The sequence below is a fragment of the Anomaloglossus baeobatrachus genome, chromosome 5 (genome assembly GCF_048569485.1).
Source record: "Anomaloglossus baeobatrachus isolate aAnoBae1 chromosome 5, aAnoBae1.hap1, whole genome shotgun sequence".
NCBI lineage: Eukaryota > Metazoa > Chordata > Amphibia > Anura > Aromobatidae > Anomaloglossus > Anomaloglossus baeobatrachus.
The window spans coordinates 86,068,768-86,083,186 of NC_134357.1; the positions used below are offsets into that span (position 1 = coordinate 86,068,768).

Consider the following 14,419-nt stretch of genomic DNA (forward strand, 5'->3'; position numbering starts at 1 on the left):
GCGCTCTGAAGCGCACCTTTTACGGTGCTGGGCTAGTACGCAACGTGCGCACATACCCTAAAACTAAAACCAGAGGATCTAAAAGTCAGATGAATCACAAATTAAGGTAGGTTCACAAGACTGTTTTCTTCACATCTGACCAAAACGGTCCTAATATTCTATCGTCGGTTTATTTTTCAGATGTGGAGAAAAAAACAAAAGTTTCTCCACCTTCTCCTTTCTCTCAGTTGATTAAATCAGACCGCACTCTGAAGTCATCCAAGTGTAGTCCACTTTTTTTCACAGACCGATAAACTTGAATTGCCGATTTTGATCTGACACTTGGATCAAAATCTTACATGTCTTTGATTAACAATAATTCTGATAAGTTTTGTTATGAGATAACATAACTTTCCATCCTTTGCAAGTAAATAGTGAAGGCTCTTAATTAACGCAAACAGAGATCTAAAAACCCCACACTTTTGGGTTGAGTTGGTAGACATATAATGTCTCCAGCTTTGATATATATATTAACCAATTATTAATATTGATTCATTTACTAACTTTCATAGAGATGTAAACCAGTTGAGAGACGTTCCCATATACGTTACGTTTTATCCATCTAAGGCCTGTTTCATACGTCAATGAAAAACTCAGATGTTTTTCAGTGACATGTTAAAAACGCATATGTCCCTCCATGTTCCGTGATTCACAGCACACGTGGGTTGTCCATGTGCAATCTGTGAGACTTGATCCGTCATCCGTGATTGCACATGGAGATAAACTCACCTGCCCCCGTTCCTGCTGTCCGTGGTTCTGAAGTCTCCAGCTCTGCTGTCACCGACCCCCGCTTTCTCACCTCTGCAGCTACTTCCTTGTTGGCTCCGGCTGCATATCGGAATATGCATGCCATAATGAGCCGGCCAGGAAGAAGCAGAGAGCAGCTGCTGAACACAGTATCGCTGGAGACGGGTGAGTTGAAAATGTTTTTTATTTTCAATGTCCGTGTTTTTCTGATACGTGTTTCACAGACCACACCATAGTGTGGTTTCTGTGAGATCAGTGATGCCAGAAAAAAACGGACATATCTCCGTGCGGCAATCACGGACACGCGTGCACGCTGCACGGAGACACGGTCAGTGAAAAATCATTGATTATAATGGGTCTGCGTATGTCCGTGATTCTGGTACATATAAAAATTAGCACATACGTATCAGAATCATTGACGTCTGAAACAAGCCTAAAGCCCTTTTATATTAATTAAAAAACAAACAAAACACAGATCAAGTAATGTTATCATTTTACATCCAATCTAGTATTACTAATTATTGGTAATTTATGAAGGAGTCGGACTTTGGAAACTTAGAGAAGTCTGAACCTTGGCATACTGATTCCACTGAACTGAGAACTTAGGCCTAAGCCACACGGCGAGAAAAACGGTGCGAGTGGAGTGCGATAAAACATCACATTCCACTCGAAGCAATTCTAGCCTGTGTGTCAGTGCACATGAGCGATTATTTTCTCAGCCCTAATCGGACAGAGAAAACAATCGCAGCATGCTGCAACTGTAATGCGAGACTCTTTCTCTTGCACCCATTCAAGTCTATGGGGCGAGAGAAAAATCGCTCTGCACTCGCAGTACACTAATGTACCGCGAGTGCAGGGAGAGAATGGCAATAGCCGGCTACGGAGAGGAGAGAGGGAGAGAAATCCCTCCCCTCCTCAGCACTGGCCTGCCCCTCCTCAGTGCCGGCCCGCCCCCCGCAGCTGAGGGCCGCTCGCACAGTCGGACCTCAGTTGCAGGGATACTCGCATGACACTCGGCTCTGCTGTACTGCCAGCGTGAGCCGAGTGTCACGCGAGGATCACACTAGTGCCCCATGTGGCCCCGCTTACAGTAAGAGCAGTTAGGCTATGTTCACACGTTGCATCTTTGTTATGTTTTTTTTCTGCAGCAAAATCTTTGCTCTTAGTAAAAAAAGTAGCTTCCAAAAAGCAGGTTTTGCTGTGTTTTTGCAGTGTTTTTTTTTTCTTGCGTTTTATACCTGTGTTTTTGCTGTGTCATTTGTCTACACATATTTAAATATAGTTTCATTGATCACAAAATCAGCAAAAACCGCAGCTGTGTTTTTGCACTCACATTGCTTTTACTGGTGAAAAAAGCAGAAAAACACTGAAAGAATTGACATGCTGCTTTTTCTTTCAGTTTTCCATTTCAGTCAGCAAAAAAAAGGCAAATGTGTGTCTGCATGCATGAGATTTCAGAACTCTCATAGGTTTTGCTGGTGCTGTAAAAAGCAGCTCTTAATTTGCATAAAACCAATAAAAACAAGAAAAAAAAACAACAAAGCAAAAACGCAACGTGTGAACATAGCCTTATAGGAGTTTGCATGTATAATCTTTACTTGATGAAATCATAAACATTTAATTATACAAATATAGAATCTCTGGCTCGGTTCTCACTGTCTCAGTGCATTTCACCTATGGAAAAAATTGAGGGCTTTTCCCAATGTATATGTGGTGCCCCTGAGGCTTCAGTCGCCACAAGGTACCACACCTCACTGCGGTACTTATCCTGGATCCAGAGGAGGTCAGTACCGGTTCCACCACATACAGTACATATGAAACACACAACTAGGTTGCCCTCCCCAATGGGGACCGGGCTAGGGTCGGGTTTTAAGACAGTCACAAAACATGAACGTGGCAGCCACCCACTAGTGTCTGGGGACCGGGGGAGGAGCAGCCACGAGGGGGAGTTAGGAGCCAACATGACAGTTATGAGTTTTCGAGCAGGAGAGGATGAGAGCAGATGGGTTTACCGGTGGCTCTAGTGGGATGCAGGAGTCAAGACGGTCGCAGAGGGAGAGCTTAATTGCTCCCTTGGGACCAGCGCAGCACAGGGTGCAGAACCCTTGGGTGAACTATAGTTTAGGTTGGATCACCAGAATGTGCAGGACAAGGGGATTGTACGTCCCCCTGGCTACCAAAGTTCCCGGAGAACAGGGCTTCATAGGGTCCGGAGTTAAGATCCAAGTCTGGCCCCACAGCGGACCCACGGCACCTGCATACGGGATGGGAGGCAACAAATCAAGAACCGGGGTCCCACGGCCATGGGGATACATATCCAAAGGCGCAAGCAGGAAGGGCCCACCGACCCCCGTGCCGGGTCTGACCTCCAACGTATCCTGGATCGACTGGGGCCCATCACAGCGGTGACCAGTATCTTCCGGGCAACCTAAAGAACTGTGAGTAAACCCCCTGGAACCACAGAGACTGTGTCAGCCTTTTGATTGCCGGCACTTCAGCGCCAACAGCCATTTTACTCCCCTCATCATCCTCCCTGGGGCCCGCTCCACCTGTGGGGAGCAGAAACCATCTTTGCTGCTATTACCATCCGCCCTGGAGGACAGCGACAGCTAATCCCTGGCCGCGTACTGCAGGTGGCGTCTCAAAATCATCCCATCCGTCCCCATCTCCCCTTTCCGTGGACACCTCGAGGTCACAAAGCCGGGCGGGCCACCCGTGATATCCCTCTGACCCTTCACCGACCCGGCGACGAGTAACCCCTCAGGCCACGTGAGGTGCTCCATATACAGTAACACTTCTATAATCCCAGACTCACCAAATAAAGTGTGTTCTTTTGGCTTCTGTCTGGCCTTGTTGCCATCTTCATACCATTTGTTTTCACAGTATAAAGAAGCCATGTGGTGTACAGTTTTTATATACAAAGGTCTCTATGATGGACGGAAGCAAAAGCATCCATTCTGACTGCGCATAGTGGGCACAAACACTGTGTACCAAGCCTTAGGTGGTACTGTATTAATAAATGTATCAGGAGTCCTATATCAGCCAATATTTACTGCTCAAAAAAATAAAGGGAACACTTAAACAAGGATTTTGTATTTTGGTGTCCCCTTTATTTTTTTGAGCAGTAATATATATATATATATATATATATATATATATATATATAATAAAATCATGTAGAATGGGTGATACTGGCGGATAAAAGCAGAAAAGCCTCATGCACTACTTTAATTGCTTTGATTGTAGAAATGGCCCCCCTTACCTTTTGGGTTGGTTGCATCGATGATATGTCCGCCTTTGATATGTGATTACATAACAATAACCGATATATTCTGCAGACACACACACGTATATGAAAATCACAAACAAGCACACACGTTGCAGAACATTCCCACTTGGGAGATTTGTAACCATGCGAGCACAACTCAGGAGATGATACATGCTGAGCAAATAATTCATCCTAGGCTGATACAGATGATGGATTAACCCACATAATCCCATGGAGCGCAGAATGCCCAGTGCATAGAATGTGCAATATTAATACTACCATGTTATAGATGCAGGATGATTTGCAGCTGTGAGAGCTGTCATGGCAGTCCTCTGCTATACACTCTGAATTCAGAGGCTACTTTGCAGCCTCATTCAAGCTGTTATTGTGCTGGATTGCTGGCACAGGCAGGGTTAATGGACGGTGGCGCTCATCCTCATCACCCTGCCTGCATCCGTAATCCCAGCAGGGTACCGCACACTTACCTGACTTGTTGCTGATGCTGTAGGGGGGGAAAAAAAAAACCTTTTTCAGCAGTGCCGTAAGTCAGAGCATGGCTGACACTGGTACATGGCAGAGCTGTAGGAACGCTGGGCTTCCAGCATCACAAGATTCAGATTCTCAAGTCGCCATGTAACCTGTGCTCTAATTGGTCACTGAGCAATTCCATCCGATTGGGCAAAGCAATTCTCCAGCCTGTTTGCTGCCTCCTTATAGAAGATTATGTCACCTTGTAACAAAGCTTTAGGGAATATGTTCCACTGCTTTTATTTTACCACTTGACAAGCTATTTTAGCTTCATGCAGAAAATTACGCAGCAGATAGATGTTTGCCGGATGGAGCTCTGTAGCGGATTCCACAGTCTGGGATTTATATGCGATGGTATTCATGCCCAGGACACTTTCTTTATTTCTATTACAGATCATCTTTCGTTATTGAAAATGTTTTTACAAAATTAATCAGAAAGAAAAAATATGATATAAAAAGAAAAGAAATAAACGCGATAAAGTCAGCACTGTTATACTCTGAAAAAAATACAATGTAATTCAAAGAGACAGTGCGCATGTCCGATTTTATTCCTTGGACCAAATGATTTGAGAAAATAAATTACAGCACGCATGATTTGCCTCTAAGAATCGTATGGCACTTGGTCAAGTCATGGGTCCATGAAGAAAAGAAAACAAATAAATAATATCAATCTGCACACAGATGACATCGGCGTGTGATCCGATTTTCATGGATTGACAGAGTGGAGAAGATGTAGAGATTAGGCATGATCGAATATGACAAATATTCGGCAATATTCGGCTTCGCGAATATCTGACGAATAGGTCGCCGCTATGCGAATATTCGATGCGCAATGAAAGTTTATGGGAAGCCCAAATAGTTGCTATTCGGCACATCCGATCAGAGGTGAAAAACAAAATACCGTATTTTTCAAATCCGAATATAGCTTACCAGGTAGCTGTCTTTGTGGCAACCGGGTGCGTTCGGGTGGCCGGGTGCCTGTAGCTGTGTGCGGGCAGCCAGGTGCCTGTCGGTGCCAGCTGCCTCTCTGTCCTGGAGGCCGGCTGCCTCTCTGTGCGGGTGGGTGGGCAGCCTGCTGGCTGCCAATCTGTGCGTGCTGGCGGGTGACTGTGCGGCAGGTGTCCCAGTGTGTCCGCGGTCCCAGTTTCAAATGATGGCGCCGGGAGTCAGCGCGTGCACAGATGGAGCTCTTGGATGAGAGCTCCATCTGTGCACTGTGCATGCGCCGCTCCAGGCACCATCATTTGATACGGGACCACAGACAGACTGGGACACTCACCGCACCGGCCTGCTAAACCACTGACCCACCGCCGCTGCTGCCGCCACTGCCGCCACAGACCCGCTGCTGCTGACACTAATGACCCGCCGCTGCTGACGCCACTGACCCGCCGCCGCTGCCACCACGGACCTGCTGCTGCTGCCAGCACAACCTCTGCCTCCTGTGACCCCGCTTCACCACCACTGCTGCCCCCCTTCAGTAAGACAACACTATAGTATAAGATGAACCTCATTTTTATTTTTTTTACCTTTTTTTTTTATCTCTAAATTTGGGGTGTGTGTTATAATCCGATGCATCTTATAAAACGAAAAATACGGTAAATAAATAAATAAAAAGGTCCTCCATTCTGTCAGTCGTTGAAAATCGGACTGCACGCCGATGTAATCCGAGTGCGGATCTATTTTTTTTCACAGACCCATTGACTGATTCAGACTCTGATCAGCATAATCGGACTGTTTTTCTTGGATGGAGAAAATAAGGTGGTGTGAACCCAGACTTACGGTCACAGCCGTATAATGCATAATGAAGTATAAGGAATAAAAAAATAAGGGAGACCATGCCACAACTGTTTCTTGTTTACAGACTGATAATATTGTGTGAAAATAACATATCTTAGAATACATACAAAGGATGTAAGTGACTGAAGGAATTAACTTGGCAAATAATGAGAGAACAGGAATCAGAATGCACAACAGAAAGAGAAGAAATATAAGGCAACCAGCAACTATAATATTATAATCTGGGCTGTCCCGGAAACATGAACCCAGAACCAAGCATATAAAAAGCTGGGTTGCACAAAAGAAAGTTGTTCACATGTGGGAGCGTGCCTATGCTGGTTGTGATCCATAATTCGTTTTCTCCTTCCCCTAAGGAAACACAAAATAACTTTAGGCTAGAATGTTTAGGTATTTCTGTTATTTCTCCCTTTTTATTTATAACTGTTATGCATATTGTGTGTCATTTTTATCTCTTATACCGTTTTATTGCAAGTGTGAAGCCCCACAGGTGTTGTGTCGGTGCATTACCTTCAGGGACTCCACGCAGCTGGATCTGGTCACAGGTAGGAAACCTTCTTTCTTGATTGTCGTGACGCCACTCTCAGATTTGCGGTCAGTGGGGACCGCCACTGCAGGTTAAGGGATGCCTGGGGCTGATGGTGGGTGCAGTCAGTTGTGATAGCCTCCTGAGAGTGAGGCAAGCCCCAGGGCCCTGTGTAGGTGTGTAGAACTACAAGGCGCAGAATGACTCCACACAAGCAGGATGTCTTTCAGGGTTTTTACTCACAGTTGATAGGGTGAGTAACCCGGGTGTAGCTGGGATTAACCAGACTGGAACCAGGTATCCTTCAGGCTGACTTCTGATGGTGACTACCAACTCGCCTTCCTTAGCCCTTTTTGGTTTGGGGTGACCCCGACTTTTAGTCCCTATGGGGGTCACCCAGGGAAGATGCTGCAGCCTCTCTCCCCTTCGTTTGCCGTTTGCTTGTCGCCTGGACCAGGCCACTCCAGCTACTTGCCTCCTGTGACCTATGGGCCCTATCTGTGGCTACGGGGCTGCGGCTTTTGTGGTGTTGTGGCGTGGGCTTTGAGAGCCCCACACCGGCAGGTTTAGCAAAAGAAAGCTGGATCTATCTCCGCTTCGGGATCTGCCGCCCGTTTGGGCCTGGTACTCCCTAGCAGTCTCCTTACTTCCCACTCCGTGCTCTCTCTCTAGCTGAGATGGGTTTCGGGTAGCACTCCTAGTTGACCGTTCTCCCCCGTCGGTAGCCACTGCGCGGACGCTGTCAGACTACAGCAGCCCACGGGATCTGCTCCTCTCTGAGCTCCCTGGACTCTGCACTGAACTGGCTCACTGCCCCTCCTCTCCTGTTCTTGCCGACGCCACCTAGCAACCAGACTCTCTTACCACACCCCTTGAGAGGAGATGGAGGCTTTTGGCCCCCTCCACTATTCCAGTGGAGGTCAAGGCTTTTCCCCCTCCTGGGATCCCCAGGGGTCCTCTCAAAGGTACATGTGTGAGACCTGATCACTATGCGCCTGTGTAGTCACACCTCGGTCAGCCTTCTGGATTACCTGTATTGTACTGTCCCCAGCATGGGTGCAGTACTCAGTGGTGCCTGACCAGGTCAGGGGCGCCACATTCCCCCTTAGTTATCACCAGCACGTCCTCGGGCTGCAAGACAACATTTTAAAATGCATAAAACATTAAAACATGTAAAAGATTTTAAGATCACCAGGTACCATACATCACCACCCTCCACCCACAAGTCCGTTAACCCACCCAAACCCTTTCACGTTGGCCGCGCCTTCAGCCACTTCTGGCAGGATGTAGAGGCGGCTTTCATGGTCTGGTGGTTTTCAGGGTATACCTGGCCTGGTGGATCCGCGCCTTCAGCCTCTTCTGGCAGGATGTAGAGGCGGCCTCCACAGTTGGTGCTGACCAGGTACCCTCTTTGTGGTGGAGAGCCAGGCCCCATAAACAGGCATGCTCTCTGGTTGCAGGTGAGCCAAGGCCCTATATACGGACGTGCTCCCTGGTTGCAGACGAGCCAGGCCCCTAAACAGGCTGGCTCTGGTGGTGGTGGTGCCCTCTGGTGTAACTATTTACACTGCGAGAGTTTGTGGCTATAGCCAGTTCATAGCCTTAAGGTTTATTTCTCACAATAGTTTATGTGGGCACATCTCTTAAACTTGTAAAACGTTGCAAAACAAACTTTTCAAACTGGTAACTTGCTTTACTTTACATGAACTTTATGCAGACTCCTCCTCACCAGGGCTTGGGCCTGTAGGGCTGCGGCACCTGTTGGTTTCTCCATATTGGTCATCAATGGGTTCCTTTTCTTTTCTTTCCTCTGTATCTTCTGTATCTGTTTCTTTCTCTGTATCTGTTTCTTTTTCTGTAGGACATGGTGTTACGTCTAGCGCATACCAGCCTCTTTCTCCTTGATGCATGGTAAACTGTACGGAGTCTCCTGTACGCAGGTTCCTTCCAGGATGTCCTCTGGGCAAATTAGCTCTGACGTCTCTCCTATTGACAAAAATGCCTTCTTTGATACCAGGTGCAACGATGAACCCGTATCCTGACTTTAGGCTAAAGTCTTCCACAATTCCTCTACAAAGGGGTCCTCTGACCTGTGCTTTGGCTCTTCTCAGGAACCGTTTTTCCTGTAGGTCTCTGGCCGTGACTTCTCTCTGCTCTGGGGATGGCGGTGCAGGAGACAACTGGGTTCTGCTACGACGCCGTGTCTTGCGGGCTTGATTCTGCTGGGCTGTTACTTCAATGCCTGCAGGCCCCCAGGTGAGGTTTCTGGTCAGATCTTCGTCAGCAGACGGTGTCAGGTCTTCTTCATCCCAGCGGGAATATGGCAGCATCTCCGGCTCTGGGCATGGGTCCACTGCTGGTGGCTCCTGAGTCAGCTCCTCAGCTCCCTGGCCTCCCCTCCCCCTTAGTTCTTCTGAGCACTCCTGTCGTGGCAGTGCTGGGGATGGATGTTCTTCAGCAGGCCCAGGCGGGGGACTCTTTGGCGTGGTTGCTGCAGGAGTTGCCGGAATCCTCCTGGGGGTATGCGGAGGGAGCAGATACCGGTCCACCATCTCCTGTGGGAACTGGGACTCTAAGTTAGCCTTCAGCTCCCAGTATGCGGGGTCCTCCCCCAGCGTGGGCTTTCCAGCAGGGACCTCTTTGGACTGGGGAGCGGTGTCTGCTCTGGCCTTGCAGGCCGGGGTAATTAAGGGTACGTCTGTCTTTTCTTGGCGGGCCGCGCCTGGCATGGCGGCGGCCTGGTCTTGGCGGGCCGCGCCTGGCATGGCGGCGGCCTGGATCAGCGTCGCTGTTGCAGTGGGCTCTGTGCAGGCTGAGCTGGCCGTCGCTGCAGCAGTCTGGGCTTGGCGGGCCGCGCCTGGCGTGGCTGCGGCCTGGTTCAGCACCTCACTTGCGGCGCGGACGAGCGTTGCTACCGTGGCCGGTTCTTGGCGGGCCGGGCAGGGCATCGCTGCGGCGGCCTGGACTGGCGTCGCTGTCGTGGCCTGGATCGGCGTCGCAGCTGCGATGGGATCTTTGCAGGCGGGGCTGGGCGTCGCTGCAGCGGTCTGGGCTTGGCGGGCCGCACCGGACGTGGCTGCGGCCTGGTTCAGCACCTCACTTGCGGCGCGGACGAGCGTTGCTGCTGCGGTGGGGTCTTGGCGGGCCGGGCCCAGCAGGGCGGCAGCCTGGGTCAGCGTCACACCTGCGGCATGGATGAGGGTCGCGGTGGCAGCCGGTTCTTTGCGGGCCGGGCAGGGCATCTCTGCGGCGGCCTGGGCTTGGCGGGCCGCACCTGGCGTGGCTGCGGCCTGGTCCAGCGTCGCCGCGCCGGGCGCCTCTTCAGGGACCGCGGGCGTGGCAGCGGGGGTCGGGGCACTCGCGCTAGCAGGGGCAACACTGGACTCACCCATCGGTGGCACCATCGGGGTCTGAGTCGTCGCCGTCCGGTCTGGCACTCGTCGCGTGGCTCTCCCCTCGTAGGCCTGAACCGCTGCAGCCATCTCCAGCAACTCCATGCGTTCCTCTCTGATCTGCTCTACGACCCGGGTCTCCAGTCGGTCGCAGAACTGGGCAAGCTCCCGATACCACCAGGCAGCGGAGCCTGGCTCTGGGTCTCTGCGTTCAGACGCCATTTCCTCTGCGCCTTCTTCTGCACGATTTCCCAGCAGTGGACTCGTCGCTGCCTCCAGTAGCAGGCTCTTCAGTTTCTGCTCTGCCTCTTCCAGCAGCAGGCTTCTGGCTCCCTTTCTGTCCCGACGTCTCTGAACGCCTCCGCTCTCTTCACTTGCGAGGTCAGGACTCTGCAGGGGATCTCTGGGTAGCCACACCTCTTCGTGGGCGGTAACTTCTCCCAGCGCGGGCTGCTGTTGTTTTTCAGCGCGCTTTTCATGGTGGCAATATGGCGGCGCTTCCAATTTTCCAAGCGGACCGCCCAGGCACATGGTCACCTGTCTGAACAGGTCTAGTCCTTATCCTGTTCGTGACGCCAGATGTGAAGCCCCACAGGTGTTGTGTCGGTGCATTACCTTCAGGGACTCCACGCAGCTGGATCTGGTCACAGGTAGGAAACCTTCTTTCTTGATTGTCGTGACGCCACTCTCAGATTTGCGGTCAGTGGGGACCGCCACTGCAGGTTAAGGGATGCCTGGGGCTGATGGTGGGTGCAGTCAGTTGTGATAGCCTCCTGAGAGTGAGGCAAGCCCCAGGGCCCTGTGTAGGTGTGTAGAACTACAAGGCGCAGAATGACTCCACACAAGCAGGATGTCTTTCAGGGTTTTTACTCACAGTTGATAGGGTGAGTAACCCGGGCGTAGCTGGGATTAACCAGACTGGAACCAGGTATCCTTCAGGCTGACTTCTGATGGTGACTACCAACTCGCCTTCCTTAGCCCTTTTTGGTTTGGGGTGACCCCGACTTTTAGTCCCTATGGGGGTCACCCAGGGAAGATGCTGCAGCCTCTCTCCCCTTCGTTTGCCGTTTGCTTGTCGCCTGGACCAGGCCACTCCAGCTACTTGCCTCCTGTGACCTATGGGCCCTATCTGTGGCTACGGGGCTGCGGCTTTTGTGGTGTTGTGGCGTGGGCTTTGAGAGCCCCACACCGGCAGGTTTAGCAAAAGAAAGCTGGATCTATCTCCGCTTCGGGATCTGCCGCCCGTTTGGGCCTGGTACTCCCTAGCAGTCTCCTTACTTCCCACTCCGTGCTCTCTCTCTAGCTGAGATGGGTTTCGGGTAGCACTCCTAGTTGACCGTTCTCCCCCGTCGGTAGCCACTGCGCGGACGCTGTCAGACTACAGCAGCCCACGGGATCTGCTCCTCTCTGAGCTCCCTGGACTCTGCACTGAACCGGCTCACTGCTCCTCCTCTCCTGTTCTTGCCTACGCCACCTAGCAACCAGACTCTCTTACCACACCCCTTGAGAGGAGATGGAGGCTTTTGGCCCCCTCCACTATTCCAGTGGAGGTCAAGGCTTTTCCCCCTCCTGGGATCCCCAGGGGTCCTCTCAAAGGTACATGTGTGAGACCTGATCACTATGCGCCTGTGTAGTCACACCTCGGTCAGCCTTCTGGATTACCTGTATTGTACTGTCCCCAGCATGGGTGCAGTACTCAGTGGTGCCTGACCAGGTCAGGGGCGCCACACAAGCACTGTTTTTTTTTTACATTACACTTAATACTTTAATAAATGTGATCCTTGTACACTTTAAAGAATTCAGCCGAAGGCCTCTTTCACACGTCAGTGAAAAACAGTGACGTTTTTCACTGGCGTGTAAAACACGCACATGTCCCTGCGTGTGCCGTGAATCACGGCACACGTGGGTTGTCTAAGTGCAATCCGGGCTCCGTTATCCGTGGCCCGTGATTGCACTTAGAAATCAACTCACCTGTGCCCGCTCCCGCTGTCCATGGTGCTGATCGCTCCCGCGACGCAGCATCCGGCCGGCGGTGACCCCCGCAGCAGCTGCTTCCGGGTCGGCTGTGTCACTCATAATGAATATGCGCGACAGTAATCAGCCGGCACAGAAGGAGCAGGGAGAACGGGCTGCAGAGGACATCGCTGGACGCCGGGTGAGTTAAAATGTTTATTATTTTAAATGCACGTTTTTTTTCTGGCACGTGTTTCACGGATCACACCACTGCGTGGTCCGTGGGACATCAGTGATGCCAGAAAAAAATGGACATATCTCCGTGCAGCAATCACGCACACGCGGGTACGCCGCACGGAGACACGTGCAGTGAAAAATCACTGATGTGTGAGCAGACCCATTGATTATAATGGGTCTGCGTATGTCAGTGATTCTGGTACGTTTAAAAAAAAGCACAAACGTCCCAGAATCACTGACGTGTGAAAGGGGCCTTACACAGAGTTTGTGACCCTGTTGATTGTCAGATAGTAGTAAATTTCTGGGAATAATCACCCCGTATTTTGATGAATGGTGGCAGCGTGTGTTGTGTAGCTGTGGTGCGTAGACTTTGTCGGGCTGTGATTTATGCTCACTTTATAGCCTATAAGAGGTTGCGTGCTGAATTGAGTGAGTGGAGATAAATTAATCTTTGCAGGTGCACCCCATGTTGTGTGCTGAGACGTGTATATGTGATACGTATAAAAAATTTTTTTTCCATTTTATCCAGAAAACTTGGACAATTATTCTTCTCACTTGTCCTCTGTGTGCAATCTGTATTTTGACACCAGGAGTTATTAATAACTTACAAGATCACTTACATTTTCCTTTGTTAAAGAATTACAATTTATCCATAAAAAAATATTATTATATTTGGATGTTCTGTATGAGATTAATTTAGGGGTTTTTATTTTACACTCCCATAGACTTAAATAGGTGAGTTTCATCAGACACAAGGAGGAACATGTTGCAATTTTTTCACAAGCAGATACTGTCCAGGAAAAAAATAGCATCCAGCATGCTGACTCCTCTCCACAATCCACAAACACGGAAATTTTCTCAGTCCTGCTCTCTAGTATCACCTCTGCTGTCAGGACAAACCGAGAATTATATGTAGAAGACAAACACACACTCCGATTGTCCATCCCCATGCCATCAAGGGTCCGCCGAGCCCCAGTTTGTTTCTTTTTGCTTAAAGGGGTTATCCGGCTTCTTTTGACTTTTTTTTTTATTATTACCCTATTGGGCTACATTGGGGCAGGTAAGTAGATAGAGACCACTTACCTGCCCTGCTGTCAGCCCCTCTCCCCCGGCTCAGAGTGGTCATGTGACCGCTACTGCCGCGATTTTGCTGCTTCCGGTCATTTTATGTCAACATGGGCAGGGCCATGTTAACATGCAAATGTGGAACAGCATGTCGCCTCCCTACTGGGCTGTACAGTGTGATGAGCCCCGCCCCCCTTCCCTGCATCCTCCCACACATTCCCCCGCACCCCGTACTCTGCCCACGATCTCCCCCTGCACTGCTGTGGGGTCCGTGACCTGGGGGCGGGGCCTGGCGGCGGCTGCCGTGGTGTCAGCGCCAGCACCGGGCCCCTGCTCAGGATCACACATTCAAATGTACCACATGATGATGATCACAGATCACAGATGCCGGTACATTTGAAAGCGCTGATGAGAAGGAGCGCACCGCTGCTTCTCATCACTGCCCGGCTGTCTGTGCTCTCTTCAGCACAGCGGTGACGTCACTACTGTGCTGATATGTCCAGACTAGACAGCGTGCGAATGTGCAGGAGCGGCGGGGACCGAGGACGGGTGAGTATGTACTCCCTACATGTGTTCCCTTTGGGGGTAGGGGGGTCGGTACAGAGCGCCGTGTGTGCGTGCGGTGCAGAGCCATATGTGTGTGTGTGCGGTGCAGAGCCATATGTGTGTGTGTGTGTGCGGTGCAGAGCCATGTGTGTGTGTGTGTGTGTGTGTGTGCGCGGTGCAGAGCCATATGTGTGTGTGCGTGTGCGGTGCAGAGCCATATGTGTGCGGTGCAGAGCCATATGTGTGCGGTGTAGAGCCATATGTGCGTGTGCGGTGTAGAGCCATATGTGCGTGTGCGGTGCAGAGCCAAATGTGGTGTGCGGT

General features: G+C 50.6%; 1 protein-coding gene across 1 annotated transcript in view; it reads right to left on the bottom strand.

Moving 5' to 3' along the window:
- The window catches only part of ZNF365 (zinc finger protein 365), a 39,088-nt gene extending 34,464 nt beyond the window's left edge, over window positions 1-4,624 (bottom strand). The window contains exon 1 of the mRNA XM_075348659.1: window positions 4,540-4,624. The gene's annotated coding sequence lies outside the window, so the exon portion shown is untranslated. The remainder of the gene's footprint in view (window positions 1-4,539) is intronic.
- Between the last annotated feature and the right edge of the window lie 9,795 nt (window positions 4,625-14,419).